Source organism: Pinus tabuliformis, chromosome J (assembly GCF_031772625.1).
Source record: "Pinus tabuliformis cultivar Carrire ecotype Pingquan chromosome J, CPIR1, whole genome shotgun sequence".
Classification (NCBI taxonomy): Eukaryota; Viridiplantae; Streptophyta; class Pinopsida; order Pinales; family Pinaceae; genus Pinus; species Pinus tabuliformis.
The window spans coordinates 1,124,078,589-1,124,099,981 of record NC_142295.1 but is presented as its reverse complement, the minus strand read 5'-3'; positions in this window follow the sequence as shown (position 1 = coordinate 1,124,099,981).

Sequence of the window (21,393 nt, the reverse complement as noted above, 5' to 3'; positions counted from 1 at the left end):
ATCGTGGATTAAATGAAAATAATAGGCAGAATGAGCCCATATAGTTACCCATTTCTGGGGCTCATCACTTGCCACTATGATGATTCTCTACATGAAGCCTACAACTACCATGGACTTCCATCACTTTAAACAACATTTTATACATTTTCCAGTAAGCCTTCTACTATGATGATTCTTTACATAGCACTACAACAACCATGGGATACCTCCTAAATTCCCTATCATCCTGGTTGACATCAATCATCAAGATGACCCTTATTGACATCAATGCCAAAACTAATACATCCACCCATACACCATCAAATGTCCAACAATCTTTGCCTTTGGCATTCAGGGCAACACCATAAGCTCCTCCTCAGGCTAGGCATGGTCTACTCTAATGCCAATTTTCTCCCCATTTGACATTCATGGCAAGTAATCTTTCTTGAACACTCCCCCTGAACCATTGCACTGTACTCCTGGATGAGTTCTACATGCTGAGTAGCTGCCACCACTGTCCAAAATGAAGTCATTTGGAGGGAAGAGTCACAACTACTATCTGATTCCTGAGACATTCAAATAGTTCCCTTTCCAGCAGCTTGGTAAAGATATCTACTAGTTTCTCTTTAGTGGGTACATATTCAAGTTTGATAGCGTTGGCTGTAGCTTGTTACCTCAAGAAATGGTACTTGATAGGAATATGATTAGTCTTTGAATGCATGACTGGATTTTTGGAGATGTTGATGGAACTTGTGTTGTCACACATTATTGGAATGGGATCAGATAGCTCTACCTATATATATTTCAAGGTTTGCTTCATCCATAGAATCTGCATACAATAGGTAGTAACAACAATATACTTTTCTTTAGCAGTTGACAGAGAAATGGAGCTTTGTTTCCTGTTGACCCACGACACCAAGAATTTACCCAGGAAGAAAGCTGCACTAGAAGTGATATGAAAATCACTTGTGAGTGATCTTAGTTTATTAACGTAGGCATTATAGACTCATGTGCTAGTGTGTGTGTCTATATTATCTTAGGCAATGGATCGATAAGATTGAAAAATAAACAGACACTAGAAAACAGTAAGAGAAACACAACAAGCAAAATGTGAAAACACAACGATTTAATAAGGAGTTCACCCAATCCTCCTGGGCTACGTATCGTGGTCCAGCTTTTAGTGGTGGCTTTTTCTTCTTGTGTCTTTAAGTAGATTTTTTACAATGAGGAGCTCAATTTGAGTCTCTTGTACAAATGATGCTTAATAGGGTGGTACTTGGTTTCCCTAAGCCACTAGAGTACATAGACTCCCCTTTACCAGGTCTCGACCTCAACTGGTCTTAATGGGATGTGTCCAATTTGGTACTCAGTTCCCGACAGATATCCTCATAAGGATTGCTTGAACCTATCAAGCCTTCTCAGTTCTGTCTACTCGATGCTACCTTAGCTCTGTAGGTTAGCTCGGCTTCTCTGTTCTCTGCTTCTTGCTTCACTCTTTGTTCTGTCTCCACTGTCTCACTGTCTTCTCATAGCTTAAATCCAATCTATCCCTTAACTGTTCGATTCCTCTTCTACCTCTTCGAATCGCCTGCTTCTGTCCGCTTGGAATTCCCTGCCCCTGTGTCATCGCCACTGTGTAACGTTTCACATGGAGGTGGCCACTTGTATCCTTACAAACTGAGCTCCAGCTCTTCCTTGAAAGGCCATTATTTTGGTTACTCTGCGAAATGATTCATCCACCAGCTCAGTTTTCAAATAGGACCTCAAATATTTATGTGTCTCAGCTTATTCTTTTCCCAAATACGGTCTCCCATCAGGTGCAATCTCTACCATTTGATCTGGAGCCTCCAGATCCTACAGTCATCGCTTTTATTACACGGTTGACTTGCTCGATGTTAGCCCGCGATGAGAGCGGTTTTCTCTCTCATCTGCCAGACATGCATCATTCAACTTATGGCATCGCTTGGTCCTCTGCCAAACCCAATTACTGCCCAAAATGCCTCCGATATTCCGCCGGTTTTGGAGCGTGGGACCTGCTTGTCAATTTTAGCACTTTTCCTACAGTTTCTTGGCTTTCCCTTGTGACCGAGCACTCGGAGATTTTCCTTCTTGAGGGGTTTTTCCCATAAATAATTGATTAGCGCTAATCATGCATCAGAAACAACCTCCGTTTCTGGGTTTGAGCTTCTCAACTACCATTTTTGTGCCATGCACAGTCCCCATGGGCCAACGATCAGTGCGCTTTGACCGAAGGTCCTCATTGCTCCATGCTGGCTGCAAATTACCATTATCCAGAGGTTATTTCCTCATAGCTCGTTGTTCACAAGGTTTTGAAGTCTGTCATAACGTGAAACAGTCATAGAACTCTCATAATTTTCAAGGATCCAATTCGGATCACGGCCTTCCCACTGAAAATGCTTTTGGACCACCAAAAGTTGGTTTTCAAGCATCGACTAAGTGAGGGTACAATTGTCTCACTTGTCCACTCTCTATCCATTTTGCACTGCTTGGCTTTGAACCCCTGAGCCTAATTCTGATGTACTCAACATCTTCCCCGCGCGTCGTTCTCACCTTCCTATCCAAAACTATGTCTTGCTGCAATTCATTAAGATATTCAGGTAGCAGGTCATCAATAGAAGCCAATTGACTCTCTTCTTCAGGATCATCAATTAACGAAGGTTCAAATAGTCTCAAGCTATCTGCATTTACGACTGAGCAGATGTGCATGTAAGCTGGTAGATCAAGGTGAAAAGCATTCTCACCAATTTTCTCAAGTATCTTGAAAGGCCCATACCTGATAGGCTTTCGCTTTTTACCTACACCTTGCATTCTGTCCTTGTTGATATATAGCTAGACTTTATCACCAACTTGTAAACTATGCTCCATCCGATGCTTGTCATGCCTTGCCTTGTATTTGGCCTGGCTCTTTTCCAACTATTCCTGTACTGCCTGGTGAATCTCTTGGATTTGTTCAATGAACCTAGTTGCTTTGTCCACATCACTGTGTCCATCAACTGCTATGTCTTTACCAAAGAAAAAATCCAAGGGAGAGCTTGGTGTGAAACCAAAACAGGTCTCAAAAGGAGATCTTTGTGTAGAAGAATGTTTGGCTCGGTTGTAAGCTTGCTGCACATAACACAAATGTTCATCCCAAAGCTTAGGATGCTTACTGCAATATCCCCTGATTAACTGGATCACTGTCATGTTGACTACTTCTGTCTAACCATCTATTTGTGGATGGAAAGTTGTGCTTTTCTTCAATTTGGTGTCCATCAGTTCCCACAGACTTCACCAAAACTTTCCCACAAATCAGGTGTCTCGATCAGATATAATGGATGTGGGTAATCCAACATGAACCCATACATGTTGAAACAACAATTTTGCAGTTTGTTCAGCTATAATCTATTTGTTACAAGGTATCAAAATACATATTTTGCTGAACCTATCCACAACAACATATAGATAATCATGACCTTTCCTAGATTTAGGCAGTCCTCCAAAAAAGTCCTTGGAAACACTTTCCCAAGGATGAGAAGGAATTGGTAATGGAGTGTACAAGCCTAGTTTTCTATTGTTGGGCTTGCTTTTAGCACACATAGTACACCCTTTTACATATCTAGAAACTGTCTCGTTCATTTTTGGCCAATAAAAAAATCTTTGCAGCTGTGAAACTATTTTACTTACCCCAAATTGACCTGATATTAGAGAAGTGTGTGCTTCTCGAATTATCTTTACTCTTTCAGTTTGTGGAATACATAGCTTCCCACAATGATATAGGAGTCGGTCCTTAATATGATAATCCAATTCTTCTACTCGTTTGCTTTGACTTAAAGTTGCATATACATCTTTAAAGTCTATATCTTGAGCATATTGTTCAACGTAGCTCTCATGTAACACAAAATTATGCTTAAGTATAGTAGATGCATTTATAATGGGTCTAGATAACATATCAGCAACTTTATTGTGTATGCCCTTTTTATATCTGATGACTAAATGAAACTGTTGTAGAAACCCCATCCATCTATAATGTCTTGATTGCTGCAACTTAGTTTTGGAGTGCAGATATTGAAGTGGTTGATGATCAGTATGTATTATTGTCTCTTTGCCCATTAAGTAATGTTTCCACTTTTTCACACTCTGTACGAATGCATAAAATTCTTTATCATTCTTAGGATAGTTAACTACTGCAGAATTAAATGTCTCAGAATGATAACATATGGGTTTACTGCGCTGTATCAATACTACTCCCATGGCATAGTCACTGGCATCCGTTTGGATCTTAAACAGTCTTTGAAGATAAAGTAGTGCTAGTACTGGTGCTATACTAATATTTTCTTTCAAGGTGTCGAAGGCTTTCTGCTATTTGCCTCCCCACTAAAACACCTTGTTCAATCCGGTTAAAGCATGTAAGGGAGCTACAATTAAGAAAAAGTTAGAAATGAACTTTCTCCAATATTGTGCTGCTCCTAAGAAGCTCCTAACTTCTGTAGCAGATTTGGGTTTAGGCCAGTTTACAATGACTGCCACCATAGAGGGATCTATCTTCAATTCACCACCCCCTACTATATGTCCCAAATAATTCAAAGATGTTTTTCCAAATTCACATTTTGAGAGTTTAACATAGACTTTTTCTCTTTTCAAAACATCTAGTGTCTGCTTAACATGCTTTAAATGTTCTTCCGATGTTTTGCTAAATATCAGAATGTCATCCAGATATACAATAACAAAATCATCAAGAAAATGTATGAGTACATCATTCATTATTCTCATGAAAGTAGCAGGAGCATTAGTTAAGCCAAAAGGCATAACTAGCCATTCATACAATCTCTGCTTTGCTTTGAAAGCAATCTTCCATGCATCTCGTTTTGTAACTTTGACCTAATGATATCCACTATGCAAGTCTAACTTGGAAAAATAAATAGCTTCTTTCAATTGATCTAAGAGATCATCTATGCGAGAAAGGGGGTAACGATTTTTTATTGTTATCTTATTCAGTGCTCTATAATCAATGCACATTCTCCATGAGCCATCTTTCTTTCTCACCAAAACAATTGGTGACCCACATGGTGATGTGATAGATCTGATAAACCCCTTCTCGAGCAACTCCTACACCTACTTCTTGATTTCAACATTCTCTAAAGCAGACAACCTGTACATTCCAATGTTAGGCAATGGAGCATCTTGTTGCAAATTAATTTCATGCACTATTTCCTTTTTGGGTGGCAGAACTTTAGGTTCTTGAAACAAGACATCATATTCTGAAACAACTTTTTCTAAATCATCTTGTTGTTTAGCATCACAGCCCTCAAATACATTGGTTTTATCAGTTTTATTTTCCTTTACAACCATCAATAAAAATTGTTTGCATGAGTTTATCATTAGTTTCATCTGCCCTGAGTTTATGAGAGTGTAATTATTCTTAAGCTTATGAGCTCTTACAAAGTATTCGATTCCATCTTTAACGAGTAGATACTTGTTCTCAGCTCTATAGAAGATAGCTTTTCTTTCATACAAGTAAGGACTTCCTAAAACAATTTCACATATATCCAAAGGAATTATGTCTAACTCAACCTCATCTACAAATGCTGACCCAAAAGAAAACTTAAGTTTGCATTGTCTAGTCACTTGTAGTTGTGCTTTATCACTTAACCATCCTAATGGGTATGGTTTCTTGTGAGGTGTTGTCAGTAATCCCAACTTCTTTACAATTGCTTCAGAAATAAAATTTACTTGTGAGCCACTATCAAACAAAGTATCAATCCTTTGATATTTGGAAATAACTTGAATATGGAAAAGATCATGTCCTTTTCTCTCATTTTCTTAATCAATAGTAGATTGTGCAGAATTACTAGTAGATGCTTCAGAATTCTTACCTTTTATACCTATGGCTGCAATGGTTGTTTCATCTCCTAAGTCTGATCCCAAATATTTCTGAATAGCTGCAATAGTGCTCTTTTTCTTGCCCTCAAACTTCTTAGGTCTCAGCTCCGGATGCAGAATCCAACAATGCTTATCATCATGCCGATCCTTCTTACAGTGAGTGCATGAAGACTTGCTTTTCTGTGCAGTATTGGCCTTCCTTGCTTTCCATTTCTGTTTTCTTTTCTCCTTATTCTTGCTTGCAGTGGGTTGGGATGATCCCCCAACTTCTAGGTTTCCATTCTTTCCTCTAGCTTCTATATGCGTAGCTTGAACAGATACCTCATCTATACTAGTGGGATTAAACATGAGGATAGTGTGCCTCATGTAGCTTTGTAGACCATCGATGTACTTCAACAGAGTCTCAGGTGAGTCTAGTGAGATTCCTAGAATCAATGCTCTCTTCCTAAATTCTTGGGTGTAGCCTTGTATACTTTTCCCTTTGAATTGTTGAAGAGTTTGCCAGCTCATCATGGCTTGTTGCATGTAGGCCAGTGGGTAGAACTAATTTTTGATTGCAGAAACAAATTCACTCCAGATAGAAATATTCTTACCATGTCTCTTCATGTCAGCTTGGGTCCTGCCTTCCCACCAAACCAAGGCAGTGCCTCTAAGGCATAGGTTGGCCAGCTGAATCTTGCTCTTCTCTGAATCAATACTCTGCACTCTTCAATAAACATCAATTTGTCTAGTCCAATTGTCTAGCTTTTCTGCATTCAACTCTCCATCATATATTGGAAAATCAAATTTAACATCTAGTTTAATCAAATATGTCTTCTTTTTATGTTCAGAGCTATTAGGAGGTGTGAGAAAGCTTTCTTATTTCCCCTTGCCTTTTGAGTGGTCATGGAGGAGAGACTCTTCTTCTCCTTTATCTTGTTTGGAGCCTGATGCATCTTCAAATTTATGTTTTCTAAAGTCCTTATACATTTCCTCTACCATGGATCTTATGGCCAGGAAACTATCTATAAATTAAGGGTATGGCCCCACAGAACCTTCCTCCGACATTTTCTTCTGAGAATAGACTCTTCCAATTTCAGGATTAGTTTCGACCAACTCTCCTTTTCATAAGTTGAGCTTTGATCTAGTTAGCATTCAACAGCTAAATCCAGCACAATCTTGTCTAACCTTAACAACCTATAGCTCTCATACCACTTGATCTGAAAATCACTTGTGAGTGATCACAGTTTATTAATGTAGGTATTACTGACTCATGTGTTGGTGTGTGTGTCTATATTATCTTAGGCAACGGATCGATAAGATTGAAAAATAAACAGACACTAGAAAACAGTAAGAGAAACATAGCAAGAAAAATGCGAAAACACAACAATTTAATAAGGATTTCACCCAATCCTCCTGGGCTACGTCTCCTAGTCCAGATTTCAGTGGTGGCCTTTTCTTATTGTGTCTTTAAGCAGAGTTTTTACAATGAGAAGCTCAATTTGAGTCTCCTGTACAGATGATGCTTAGTAGGGTGGTACTTGGATTCCCCAAGCCACTAGAGTACACAGACTCCCCCTTACCAAGTCTCAACCTCAACTGGTCTTAATGGGATGAGTCCAATTTGATACTCAGTTCCTGACAGATATCCTCAAAGGGATTGCTTGAACCTCTCAAGCCTTCTCAGTTCTATCTACTTGATGCTGCCTTAGCACTACAGGTCAGCTCGGCTTCTCTGTTCTCTACTTCTTGCTTCACTCTCTGTTCTATCTCCACTGTCTCACTGTCTTCTCGTGGCTTAAAACCAATTTGTCCCTTGACTGTTCGCTTCCTCTTCCACCTCTTCAGATCACCTGCCTCTGTCCGCTTGGAATTCCCTGCTTCTGCGTTGTCACCACTGTGTAACGTTTCACAAGGAGGTGGCCACTTGTCTCCTTATGAACTGAGTGTCGGCACTTCCTCGAATGGCCGTTATTTCGGTTACTCTGTGAATTGATTCATCCGCCAGCTCAACAGTCAAATCGGACCTCAAATATTTATGTGTCTCAGCTTATTCTTCCGCCAAATCCGGTCTCCCATCGGGTGCAATCTCCGCCGTTTGATCTGGAGCCTCCAGATCCTATGGTCATTGATTTCATCATACGAGTGACTTGCTCGACCGTTAGCCTGCGATGAGAGCAACTTTTTCTCTCATCCGCCAGACACACATCATTCAGTAAATGGCATCACTTGGTCCTCTGCCAAACCCACTTACCGCCCAAAATGCCTTTGATATTCCGTTGGTTTTGGAGCGCAGGACTCGCTTTTCAGTTTTAGCGCTTTTCCTACGGTTTCCTAGCTTTCCCTTGTGACCAAGCGCTCGAGTCTTTTCCTTCTCCAGGGGTTTTGCCCAGTGATGCACGATTAGCAACAGCCTCCGTTTCTAGGTTTGAGCTTCCCAACTGCTATTTTTGTGCCATGCACAATCCCCATGGGCCAACAATCAGCACGCTTTGATAGCTTTTTGTTCACAAGGTTTTGAAGTCTGCCATAATTTGAAATAGTCATAGAACTCTGATAGTTTTCAAGGATCCAATTCGGATCAAGAAGTATGCTTATTTTCATTAAGACTTCCAACCTAATCTGCATCCGTGTAGGCCCTCAAATTGAATTATTCACTCTTAGCATACCACAATCCATACTCTATGATACCTTGAAGATATTTTGAAAGGCTCTTAACAACAATGACATGCCTCTTTCATGGAAAAGCCTGAAACTTGGCCACAATCCCCACTGCTTGCATGATGTATGGTCTTGAAGCTGTCAAATACAATAAGCTTCCTATAATTGACCTATATTCAGTTTGATTTATCGGTTGTGTTCCATCTTCTTTGCACAATTTGCATCATGTTGTCATCGACGTGTTGATAGGTTTGCAATCTTCCATTCCAAATTTATTCAGGGTTTCTTTGAGATATTCGGATTGGGATTTAAACACCCCTTGTGGAGATTGAGTAATTTGGAGACCCAGAAAGAAGGACAGTTCTTCGATCATGGACATTTCAAACTCTGTTTGCATGCATTTTTCAAATTGATGCCCAAAGTGTTCCATATCGCTGCCAAATGTTATATCATCCACATACACAACTACTGTAAGTAGTTGGTCGCCTTTAGATTTTACATAAAGGTTATTGTCAACTATGCCTTTCTTAAACCCTTGTTGCTAAAAATATCTATCCAACCTGTTATCGCTCCAACATTTCTTTAAAGTTGCTAGAGAAAGAAATGATAGAGATAACCACAAAACTACTTTGGAGATTATCATCTAGCCTTCCTAATGCTCAGAAAGGGCTCTCTCTTTATTATTTAACTTTTTTTAGTTAATTGATTTTAGGCTAGTTACGATTATACTTGGGTTTTGATTTGGATTTGGTGGTGGGATCACTTACTTAGATGGAGGGAGGGGTGTCTTTTACCATTGGGCTATGGGGTCAAATGTGAAGCAAACAAGACTAGATCAAGTTCTAAAAATAGTGTCTACATGGAAAGGTAGTTGAGTTACTTCAAATCTCAAGGCTAGATGGTGAAGTGGTTTTCAATCGAATCCAAGGAGCAAATAAGGGTTTCTTAGACCAGATTTTGAATGAAGTGAAAGAGGTCAACCAGGATAGGAGAGAAATTAAGGATTCTTAGATCCGGATATCAGAAGAAAACATAAAAATGATTAATTGTTCAAGACAAAGTGTACTTAAACAAATTTTGAAATAAATTTCCATTTAATTCATTCACTTTAGATAACATTTAAGTTTGTGAGATACATAATAAAATAACAAATTTGACAAAGAAAATACTTCACTATAATAACTCAACACATGAATCCTGTAATGCAATCATTTTATTGCTCAGTCTAGTTTGCTAACTTGAAAAAATCGTACAATAACCCTCAGGTTTATGATCAATACAACTCTACAAATGTATAGAAATCCACACTCAATACTCCAAATTATGAAGTATTTATAAAAAAATAGTTTACAGAATATCCCAAACTGTCTTGGGAATTAATCTAGGAGAAAGAAATATCTTCATGCAAGAAGATAGAGATAGATGTTCAAATGTTGTATGTTGTCCCTGTTTATTAGGTTGTGTTGTCTTTATGCTCTGATATTTTACCTTTTATTCTCTGCCTTGATGTTGGGCATAGTCCTTATACCTTTCAGGTAGGCGAATCTATCGAGCAGATCTCCTTGGCACTTTGATTCCTTCATCCTTACTCTTTGAAGGTCCTTCTCCACCTCTAGATGAGCTCCAGATGTTGGTAGTATCCATATAATTGGATTCTTCCTCAAACTTTTATTTCTCTCTGTCTTCATCTATTTACTTATGGACAATTACATCTCTACTTGCAAATAATTTGTGAGTAGAGGGATAAAACATTTTATAAGATTTAAATTATGAACAATAACCTAAAGAAATCCATTTCATGGATTTCCCATCAAGTTTCTTTCTATTCTCCTTTGGAATATGTGCAAATTCCCTACACTCAAATATCCTCAAATGATGAATTTCTAGTTTAGAACCATACAAGGCGTCAGATCTTGAGATCAAGATACCTTGTAGGACTTCTATTATTTAAATACATCATAGTGCTAATGGCCTCATCCCAAAAATAATTTGAGATATTCTTACCTTTAATCATATTCTATGAAAACTCCACCAACGTTTAGTTTTTTCTTGCTGCCACACCATTCTGTTGTGGAGTGTAGGTTATAGTAAATTGATTTACTATTCCATGATATTTGCAGTTTTGATTAATTTCCCCAATATATACTCTCCCCCCTGGTCTGAACAAAGTATTTTTATGAACTTCTCTGTTTGTTTCTCTACCATGTTTTTGAATTCTTTGAAATACTCAAAAAAATCACTCTTTCTCCTAAGGAAGTAAACCCAAGTATACCTTGTGCAATCATCAATAAACAATAAAAAGTAATAAGAACCTCCTAGGGATCTCATCTGCATTGCTTCACAAAAATTAGTATGCACAGGTTCTAATACATCTCTTCTTCTCCTATTAGAATTAGAGGGGAATTCATCTCTATGTATTTTTCCTAATGCACAACCTTCACAAGCAGCATACTCATTCTTTAACATATGGAGTCCTTCAACCATTATTTGTTTCTGCAACAACAAAAAATCATGATAATTGATATGACCATACCTCTGGTGCCAAAAAATTTCTATTGACATAGTTGTAGAAGTCAGTGCTTGATGACTCTTGCTGGTGACATCAAGTTTGTACATGCCTCCAACTATGACTCCTAAAGCAACGAGTTTGTAGCGATCCAACATGTCCTTTACTATGTAGTGTGTTTTGAAAAAATCAACCTTTAGATTATGATCTATGATTATGGAAATAAAGATCAGTTTTTTCTTGATCCAACACACATACATAACATTATGAATGTGTCTCACACTGCCATTTGGTAGTGCTATTGGAATGTTTCCATATCCCTTGATCTGATGTGAATGATCATCTCCAAGATAAAACTTGGCACCATTGGTTATTTCCTTAAAGTTCTCATACCAACTCCTATTAGATGTCATGTGAATTGAGGCTACAAAACCTCAAACTATGCATTAACATTATCGGTTTCTGCACACAACGCAACATTAGACACAAGCAACTTATGATTCTTAAGATCAAAATTTAAAGCTTCTCCTACAAAATGTCTTATGTGTTTATGCCTAGCTTCATTACTTTTCTTCTTATAACAGTATCTCACAAGATGCCTAATCGTACCACAATAAAAACATTTCATTTTAGAATCATTTCTAGCAGGTGACTTACCTTGATTTGACTTTGGAGATAGCCTTTTCTGAGATGGAATTCCACCTTCACTTCCTTCTCCATGTTTCCCTTTGAAGAATTTATTCTTCATCAAAATTTCAAAGTTTTTATTTTAAGGCTTCAAATTCCTGCACCTCTCTTCTTCCTACATCAGTATACGTGTCAATTCATCAAGAGTGGGGGCTTTCGCCTCTGCTGCAAGACCTGTAATGAACATATGATAGTCCTCTAACATTCCATTTAAAATAATTTTAACAAGATCAATATTTGGTACTGATTCTCCTATGTCTCCCAACTTATCTTTGAGCTCTTTAATTCTTGAAATAAAATTACTAACAATTCCATTTTCTTTCATTTTAATGTAAAAGAGCTTAGTTTTCAAAAAAATGCATGATTTGTATCTTTAGTCTCATACAAATCCTTCAATGTAGTTCTGATTTTATTGGAAGTCTTCCAATCAAAAATGTGAAGAATTATGCTATCTTCCATAGACATCCTTAATAATACCTTTTCTTTATTCTCCAACTTCTCCCAGTATTGGATTGATGTTGTTTTTGAACCTCCCACTGCACTTGGATTTTCTTTTTCTCCATTTGTGATCATCCATATGCCATAACCTTCCATCAATACTTGCAACCTAAATTTCTAATTAACATAGTTTGAGCCATCCAACTTATTAGCCTCATTTAGGTAGGACTTTGCAAGTGGGTTAGTCATTTAAAAAAAAATATCTCCAATCTTTCACTATAAACAAATATGCAGGGCTCGAATCCCTTTGATCTAGTCTCTTTACCTTCGGTCCATAGACTACCACGTACTCATTTCTCTTTTGTGGTCCAGGTCAGATTTATTGTCTGACTTGATATGCATGAATGCGAATTAGCACTATTTCCAACACCATATATATATATATATATATATATATATATATATATATATATATATATATATATATATATATATATACATACATACATACATACATACATACATACATACATGTATGTATGTATGTATGTATGTATATATATATATATATATCTATATATATATATATCTATATATATATATATATATAGATATATATGTATGTATGTATGTATATGTATATATATATAGACAAGTTGGAGTGACAAAACATAACTTCAATACATATTCATATCAAGAGGGTCTCGACCTTGTAAATATGTAACGCTAGACTATATAATTCATAAGTGCTAACAAAACATTTCTCACAATCTATAAGCCTCCACTATGGTCAGTTTCATATACATTAATGCAGTATAATAAAAAAGGATGTGACAATTGTTGATAGGTCAAGATAATATTTGCATTATGTTAGAGTCATGGACTATAAGAGCCACATCCGACTCAAGAGTTTCTATTTATATTAAACTTGGCCCATCACACCTATCGATGCAAAAAAGGTGTGCTGCAATGCAAAAAAGTGTAAGTGCTTAAGATTGGCCACTTCAACGCACGTTTCACTAAAAGATAGATGCACTGGTCCCTTAGCTCAATGTTGATCATTGCACCACATGCAGTTCAACTCACCACACTAGGATGCAGGTCAGTCGCTCAACACACCAGTATGCAGGTTAGCCGCTCAACACATTGGCTCACTGCAATCTCTCCTTCATTGCATGCACGGCAAGTGATTGGAGATATGATCGTAGTTCTCCTCCTAACTACTCTCTTTGGTGATATTTCGACCTACACCATGAATACGACCCCCTTTTTTACTTCAAACGTGTAGACTCACACAACCTACATGTACCATCAATAGAATGACACATCGTCTCACAATAGCTCATACGTTAGTACACACAACGAGACATGGCTCACACCCAAAGAGCCGACGTACTACATTCAGGAGATCACTCAAATCTATTACACGCAGATAGTTTCTTAGGTCGACTCTCGAGCTTCCATCAATGCCACATGCAAGTCGGCTCTTGCCTCTCCAAATCAATGCCACACATATTGCCTCTCCAAATTAATGCCACACGGAGATATACACAAAGATCAATTACATCTAAACACATATCATAAACCATTCATGTGTCAAGATTGATTCTTCGACTCTACACCGAAATTGGAAAGCATTCACTCTCCGATACCAATTTGAAAATGGAAGACAAAACCTGATGAATGAACATGCAACTCACAACTAAGACGAACTACACTTGGAGGTTGCGAAAACAACACTATCAGTTCCCCATTGATTAAACAATCAATGATACATGCATTTATATGATTACATTCAGTTAGGAATATCAAACAAACCCTTGGAAAATAAGTCTTAAATAAAAAGACAATCAAAAGTGCCTAACAAATACTTTCTCCACTACTTCCAAATTCTTTTATTTAATTAGTTTCAGTGCACCTCCTCAACACCTCCAATACCCCATATAAAAATTAACAATTTGAACAACAATACCCCATATAAAAATTAATTGATGTAAACCTCATATATTATTTCAATCCACTATATCATTTATTTAATTAGTTTCCGTCCACCTCCTCAACAGTTTGAACAACAGTGTATCTAAAAAAATTTAACGGATAAAAATTAAACCGCATCCCCATGTAAAAATTAATTGATGTAAATCTCATGTGTTATTTGAATCCACTTTTTTTTCAATAGTGTGAATATGAACAACGCTTTATACGATGATTCTCCAAAAACCATTAGCCATCCAAACAATTAAATTCGATAAAAATATAAATCTAGAAATAGAATATTAAACTATATAAAAAACCAGCATGCCGTGACAAAATACTTGAAAAAAAATTCATCGATGCTTTACTCCATGTGAATGTAGAATGGCAACCTACCTTCACATCCCAACCCAACCTTCTTGTAACACTAAACTGATCCATTCGAAGTCCGAAAAACTCGCTAGATAGTGACTCGGATCATTATTTTTAGTTGTGTATGGTTATTTTATCCGACTGCCCTGTGATTAGCTATTTTTCCACTTAAATTTTGAGGCTTTTCAAACAGTGAATCCACGAATTGCATTGAAAGTATGAAGTGTCCACTACGTTTATTGTTTAATTATGTAGCTATCACCAGTTGCGCTGAATGGAGACGTGCTACTTGCATTCTTAATGGAGAGATGTGAAGACGTTGTCTGGTCGCCATGCGACAAAAATGACCCCGTCTGCTCAGTCCTACGAAAGTCAAGATGGGGCCCAGTCTCTGAGATGAACTGGACAATGTTATTGTTGCATCACAAGCAATGTATTGTGAGGGCAAATAGACTGGGCAAGTCTATTTGCCCCGTCTATGAAGGTGCAGTTGGATAAAACAACACCATATAGCTAGCTTTCCTGGTCACTTAAATAAAATATTTTAATGTGATGATAGGTTGTAAAATGAAAATGATAAGAAACAATTTATTTATATTTATTTATTTAACATTGAATCATGGCAAGTATTCTTATATATTATTCATGTTATAATATCAAAGTTATTATCATTGAACTTATGGGAAATTGACCTAGTAGGCATAATGTGGCATTGTGCTTGACTCGAATTAGGTGCGATCTCCATTAACCATTAACTATGGTTAAGATGCAAAGATTTTGTTTTTATTTGTAAATTCTAAATAGCAATATTAAATGAGCTAATGGTTGCAATATGAGACAGTTGTGAGACAAGAGACAATTTATTGATATTTGTATTATATATATGTTACCACTTGAGATATAAGTTGCTGGGAGAGTACTCATTTTCATGAAGTATTAAAGCTTACTGTTGAAATCTACCTATGTTTAGAACAAATGGTACATTGCAGCCTAGTTTTGATTTGATTCAATGATACACTAGAGTGCTTACTTGAAATCATTGCAAAAACTTCACCTATGAAATTTAAGACAAATAAAGAAAATTTTAATTAAAAAATAATAAGTTTTAATTTTCAATAATAAATTATAAATAAATGAAATATTTTTAGTCAAACTCATAATATGAGTTTGTCCAAAATATCCAATGTGTTATCTCCTAATAGAAGTTAGAAAAGAGGATTGGAATAAATTAATTCTTGCTCCTCTATGCTGATCAAATTAATATAAATGATGTAACAGACTTGTACAATGCGCTAATTGATGTTAAATTTCCATAGGGAAATCAATATTCACATTAATGAAATAATGTTACAAATAAATATATGAAGTGTTGTCTCAAGATAGGGAAACTATCTTGGACACACAATCTGTTGGTTGAGAGAATATCTCAACCACACACAACTCTAGGAAACAAAATAGGAACATACTCCTCTAGATAGAAAGAATCACAACTGAGACAAGTAAGAAATACATATTCCAACACTCCCCCTTAATGATTACTTGTCTCGATATCAATCTGCAAAGTCTAGTTGTGGTCAGACATAACAAAATAATATGTTGATGTCCATATAAAGGAGAAACCATCCATCAAAATGCATGGGTGCCAACCGCTGCAACCACCAACGTACTAGTATGCCCTTCACATACATGGTTATTTCAACCATTATAACTGCATAAATGTACCTGTACCCGCAAATCCCCCTCCAATATCATCATCATAGGTTTTATTAGATAACTCGTAACCATGTCTGGGTTTTATCGGATCACCCTAAACCATGTGACAAGGGCTCTCAGCCACCACGGCTCAACTCAGATGTCAAGGTTCAACACAACCACCAATGCTCAACTCAGCCATGAAAGATCAACATAGCCACCAAGGGCCTCAAATATGCCACTAAGGCACTCCAACCACTAAGGCTCACCAAAGACCTGACTCAACCAGGCCCATAGTTTTCTTGGCTAACCCTAAACCATGCCTACAGGAATCCCTGTCCACTTCACTCTCACACATGGTTTCTGGCTTACCACAAACTGACACTACAAATACAAAGTGGTTTTTAGATTACCACGAGTTATATGGGGGTACACATGCCTTACAAGGCTTACAACACAACTCCAACTTTTGGAGTTACCAAGTACATACATTACAAAGACCATTAAAAAACATCCTAGACTTTCTTATTAGTAAAATGTATGTGATACACTATCATCATGAGTCTATTCCACAAACTTTAACTTAATTTTCCATCATCACCTAATTTCTAGTGTTGCACAAGATCAATATTTGTTGCACTTCAACCTTATTGTTCACCACATACTGTCTTTCGATCCTCTTTCTTTTTCTGATTTAATTGTTGTCTTGGATTCACCTGTGTAATATGTTAGAGTAGCTAATTCTAACAAAACCACTCCATTGAGTTAGCTAACACCAATGTTTCCAATTCCAAAACATTTATGAACAACACTCTTGATTTGTTTCTCATTAGATATTTTAAAACTACAATTCTAACAAATTTCACTTCTACATTGAGTTGATCATGCTCAATGTGTTTCCCTTCCCAAACTCTAATTTTGTGAGGTTGAACCAAAAAGAGCAGTAAAATTCAATTACGTGAACAAGAAATTTTCCCCTGCACTGGAAGTTCTCACCTCCACAAGGATCGGCACCTAGTGGCAGATGCCACGTGTACTGTGTATATGCTGTGTCATTGTGGAAGTGCACCGAAATGCACCCGGCTATGATGGTATAGAATGTCCACTGGTGCATCGGTTTGTCACCGGGGGCTGTAAGCAGAAGGCCGACTCCATGAATGCCTACATCAGCGGCTCCGCCTCATGGTTACACCACGCCATGCAGTAGTCCAAGAGACCGTAGTTTTCCAGCTACTGGGCACAGAGACGCATGAGAAAGTTGTCGAAGCTATCATCATTCACATTACAACCTTTAATCATACACGACCCTCGGCTTAGCGCATTAGATTTATAGCATGTAGGCACAACAAACAAAATAAAGAAGAGGGAGTGTTCGATATCCACCGGGGATGATATTTATCGACATAGGATTTGGAAGGAATACAACACGGAGATGATTGATACCTCCTTATTTAACTCTACAAGAGATAGATCATTGATTCCATGATCGTTCCTTGACAACTTATTGCCTTCACCACTCTGGTGTGATAACTGAAATCTCCATTGGCTACACCCGCCCATAGGTAAGGCGCCTTCCTTTGCTGATCCTTGGTAGATCCACGCTGATCCGGGCTCATCCACATTTCTACTTCATATATCCGAGCACCACGGTGCAATCAATTCTCCACCGTCGACTGATCCAGGTTGCAAAAAAAAACCACAGGCTCTAACAATAAACACCAACCCAATATTGGATTCATCATAGGCTCGATTCAAGAATGTTGGTTTTATATTTCAAATATTCATGCAGGAAAATGAATCAGCACTGTGGACCTCAACATCTTTTCTACAGAGCCTCCAAACAACTACGAATAGAGCCTTCACATGATCACATAGCTTCTCACACACACACCAGCCATAGGCCACCGCTCCTCCTCTACTCTAACCCTCAAAACCGGTCAGATACTCAAAATACCTGCTGGTTGCATCCTCGACACTTCACAGCTCCTCTTGTCACATTTCAATAATGAGTCTTCTCCATATGGTCGTGTCTCTCCTTGATGCGCCCTAAAACTAGATATGAGATCAACCATTACTTGCAAACTACAAACGTTTCAGGTAGAGCATTTCTCTTCTTACGAATATGACAGACAAACGCAAAAGAAATACATGCGGCAAAGATAAAAATAATACTCTCAAAACAAACACACTCTCTTATTTCCCTCAGCCCAGGACGGGCCAAGCCTAGGAGGGTCCAAGCCCTCAGGGTTTCTAATACCATGTTAAATTTTTCATAAGGAAATCAGTATTCACATTAATCAAATAATGTTACAAATAAATATATGAAGTGTTGTTTGAAGGTAGGGAAACTATCTTGGACACACAATTTGTTAGTTGAGAGAATATCTCAACCACACACAAATCTAGGAAACAAAATAGGAATAGACTCCTATAGATAGAAAGAATTACAACTGAGACAAGTAGGAATTACATATTCCAACAATCGATATGTTAGAAATCTTAGCACTACTATTCTGGCAGTATAAGCTCAAGTAGTGAATAATTTTATAGCTATAACAAATTAATTTTATCGCCAATTAATACGGAAACTCAGCAAAATGATATTTAAAAAAAAAAATTCAATATAAAAATATGTAAATATATATTTTTAAAATTAAAAAAAAATTAATATGAGTATATATTATAAGAATTTAAGATTAAAATAATTTATATTTATAAAATTTATTATTTATTTTTTTAATCTTTTTATCTCAATAATCTCTGCTAATAAGTTTGCACATTAGCTCTTTGCACAATTGTTTGAAATCGCTCAAAAATAAAACAAAAGCCCTAACGACAACCACCTGCTTGTGAGAATTCCCTCCAAAACTTGTGCGTGAAATCTCTCAAAAATAAAAAGAAATCCCTGACGAGAATTCCCTCCAAAAATTTCCGCAGATAAGTTAGTGGATATGAAAAGAACTCAAAAAGTTGAAAGAAAAACTAAGAAATTTTAACACACCTTACAATAGTAAAATTTTAATAAACCTTACCAGTTTCAAATATAAGACCTTATTTGGCTTTGACTAAATTCCATGTTTAAAGCAAATTTAGAAATCAACCTGTAAAACATTCAATGTTTGAGCCATTAAACTAAAAGGAAAAATCAATTAAACCAGTCAATACACTATTAATTCTTTCTAATTTTATAATTATAATTCAATAACATAAATTCAATCATACATACAACAAATTTTACAAATTCCAAATAAAATTCAAATAAATAATAAAACATAAGAAAAAGTATTAATAGTCAAATGTACCGAGTAGTGGTTGTTGAGCTTAACTATTAAAAAAAAAAAACACTAAAAATTATAAAAGAGAGAAAACTATTAAAAAGAATTAGAATCTCATAATATATTAAAGATGAGATTATTATTACAGTGTGAAAGAAAACAATAAAAATAAATATAATAGGAGGAATACAATATTAATTTATCAAAAGAAAACATGCAATATGTAAATAGAAATTGAATGTAATTATAAAAGGCAGTACTAATATTACATTCCAATATAGTAAACAAGTCCATAGCAGTGGCGGAAGTCCCTGCCGAGAAAGGATTCAACCACTACTGAAAAAGGAAGATTGAATATGACTGATAATATTTTGGTATATTTTTAATTTGACTTGTGAATATAGATCACTAACTGATGAATATGATTATGATAGGCTCCATGTTAGAACAATTTTTAAAAACCCATGTAATACAGCATAAGTACTGTTAGTATAGCATTGAAGTCAAACAGTGTGAACAACATACCAGGAACATGACATTGTTATTGCTATTAAATTCATAAATTATATAATCATTGATTATGGTTAAGCATTAGGTCAGAGATAAAAACAAAAATGGGCGGTGGATCCAAGTCAGTCACTAATTACATATGTATATTCAAGGCTTTTTGTTACTTCGGGATAGCGCGGGGCTATCTCGTTTACTGGAAATCACACAAGAAAGCAGCAACACTCCCATTAAAAACCATAAGCCGAGGTAGGGACATGTTAAGTGTATGCACTAATTAATTATAGCAGTGAACTTGTTAATTCTTCAGTCCATGCAACATGTGCCTGAGCAAAGGCTAGGGAAAGCATGCTGTCAGATAAATAAATTTTGTAGCTTCATGTAAAATCCTAAAATTTCCAACTTCATGTCTAATATAATTTTTTCTATTTGGTAGTTGTCATCATAAATCAAATTTGTAACCACCACCTGTAACACATGCCAACATCATTTTATTAATTCACCAAAAACATTGAGGGATGCGTGTCTGATCATTCTAGTATGGGACCTCACATGAGGTACATGTGCTTGGGAATTCCATTATCAACAACATTCCATGCGTCCACCCTGAACCTCTCCACCACATCTTGTCCTCTGTCTCGCGCAATGCAGGAGGAATTGGGATGCCCTGTGGAAACCACCACCTTCTTATATTCAAGAAGCCTTGCTCATGCATCAATTTTTCTTGAATCCATTAGCCTTACATGATAATAGAGTCTACATGAATACAACAAGTTCTCACCCTTTTCAGCAAGAGAATATGGGAAATAATTTAAGTTTACAGAAAAATACTACTGATTGAAAAAATTTGTCTGCAAGTTCTTGCCCGTTTCAACAAGACAATAATTAATTTTTACAGAAAAATACTACAGGTTACAATGGCAAACAGGAGAAACTAGCTCTACGCCCTCAAAAGGGGTTACATGGTGAGGCTTCTATGACCACATCGCAAAAGACGAAATTGCTGGCGATAGTGACCCATGCTTTTCTGAGACAAGGATATATCCTTTCCTTATATATCCTTTCTTTCGAGGAAACCAAAACATTTTTCAATCTAAACATTAATACTGTAAGAAGACTTCTTTCTCATTCCGCAAGAACCAACAAAGGATGAGATACCAATGTTTTAGGGTATTCTTCTCACAATGTTACAATTATATTGATTATTTCAAGAATTTCAAGAACTCTATTTGTATTTTATTGTTATGATCAATGTTTGAACATTCAATAGGTAATGTTTGAATCCTAGCTATATTTCATAAACATGGAGATTATTTATAATATTTTGTAATTACTAAAACTGCTATAAAATCCTATGAGATGTTAATGGGTAATTTCAATTCTATGCTAAACCATTCATGGAACCTAAAAGAAGTGATAGATACAGTAACAAAGATATGATGA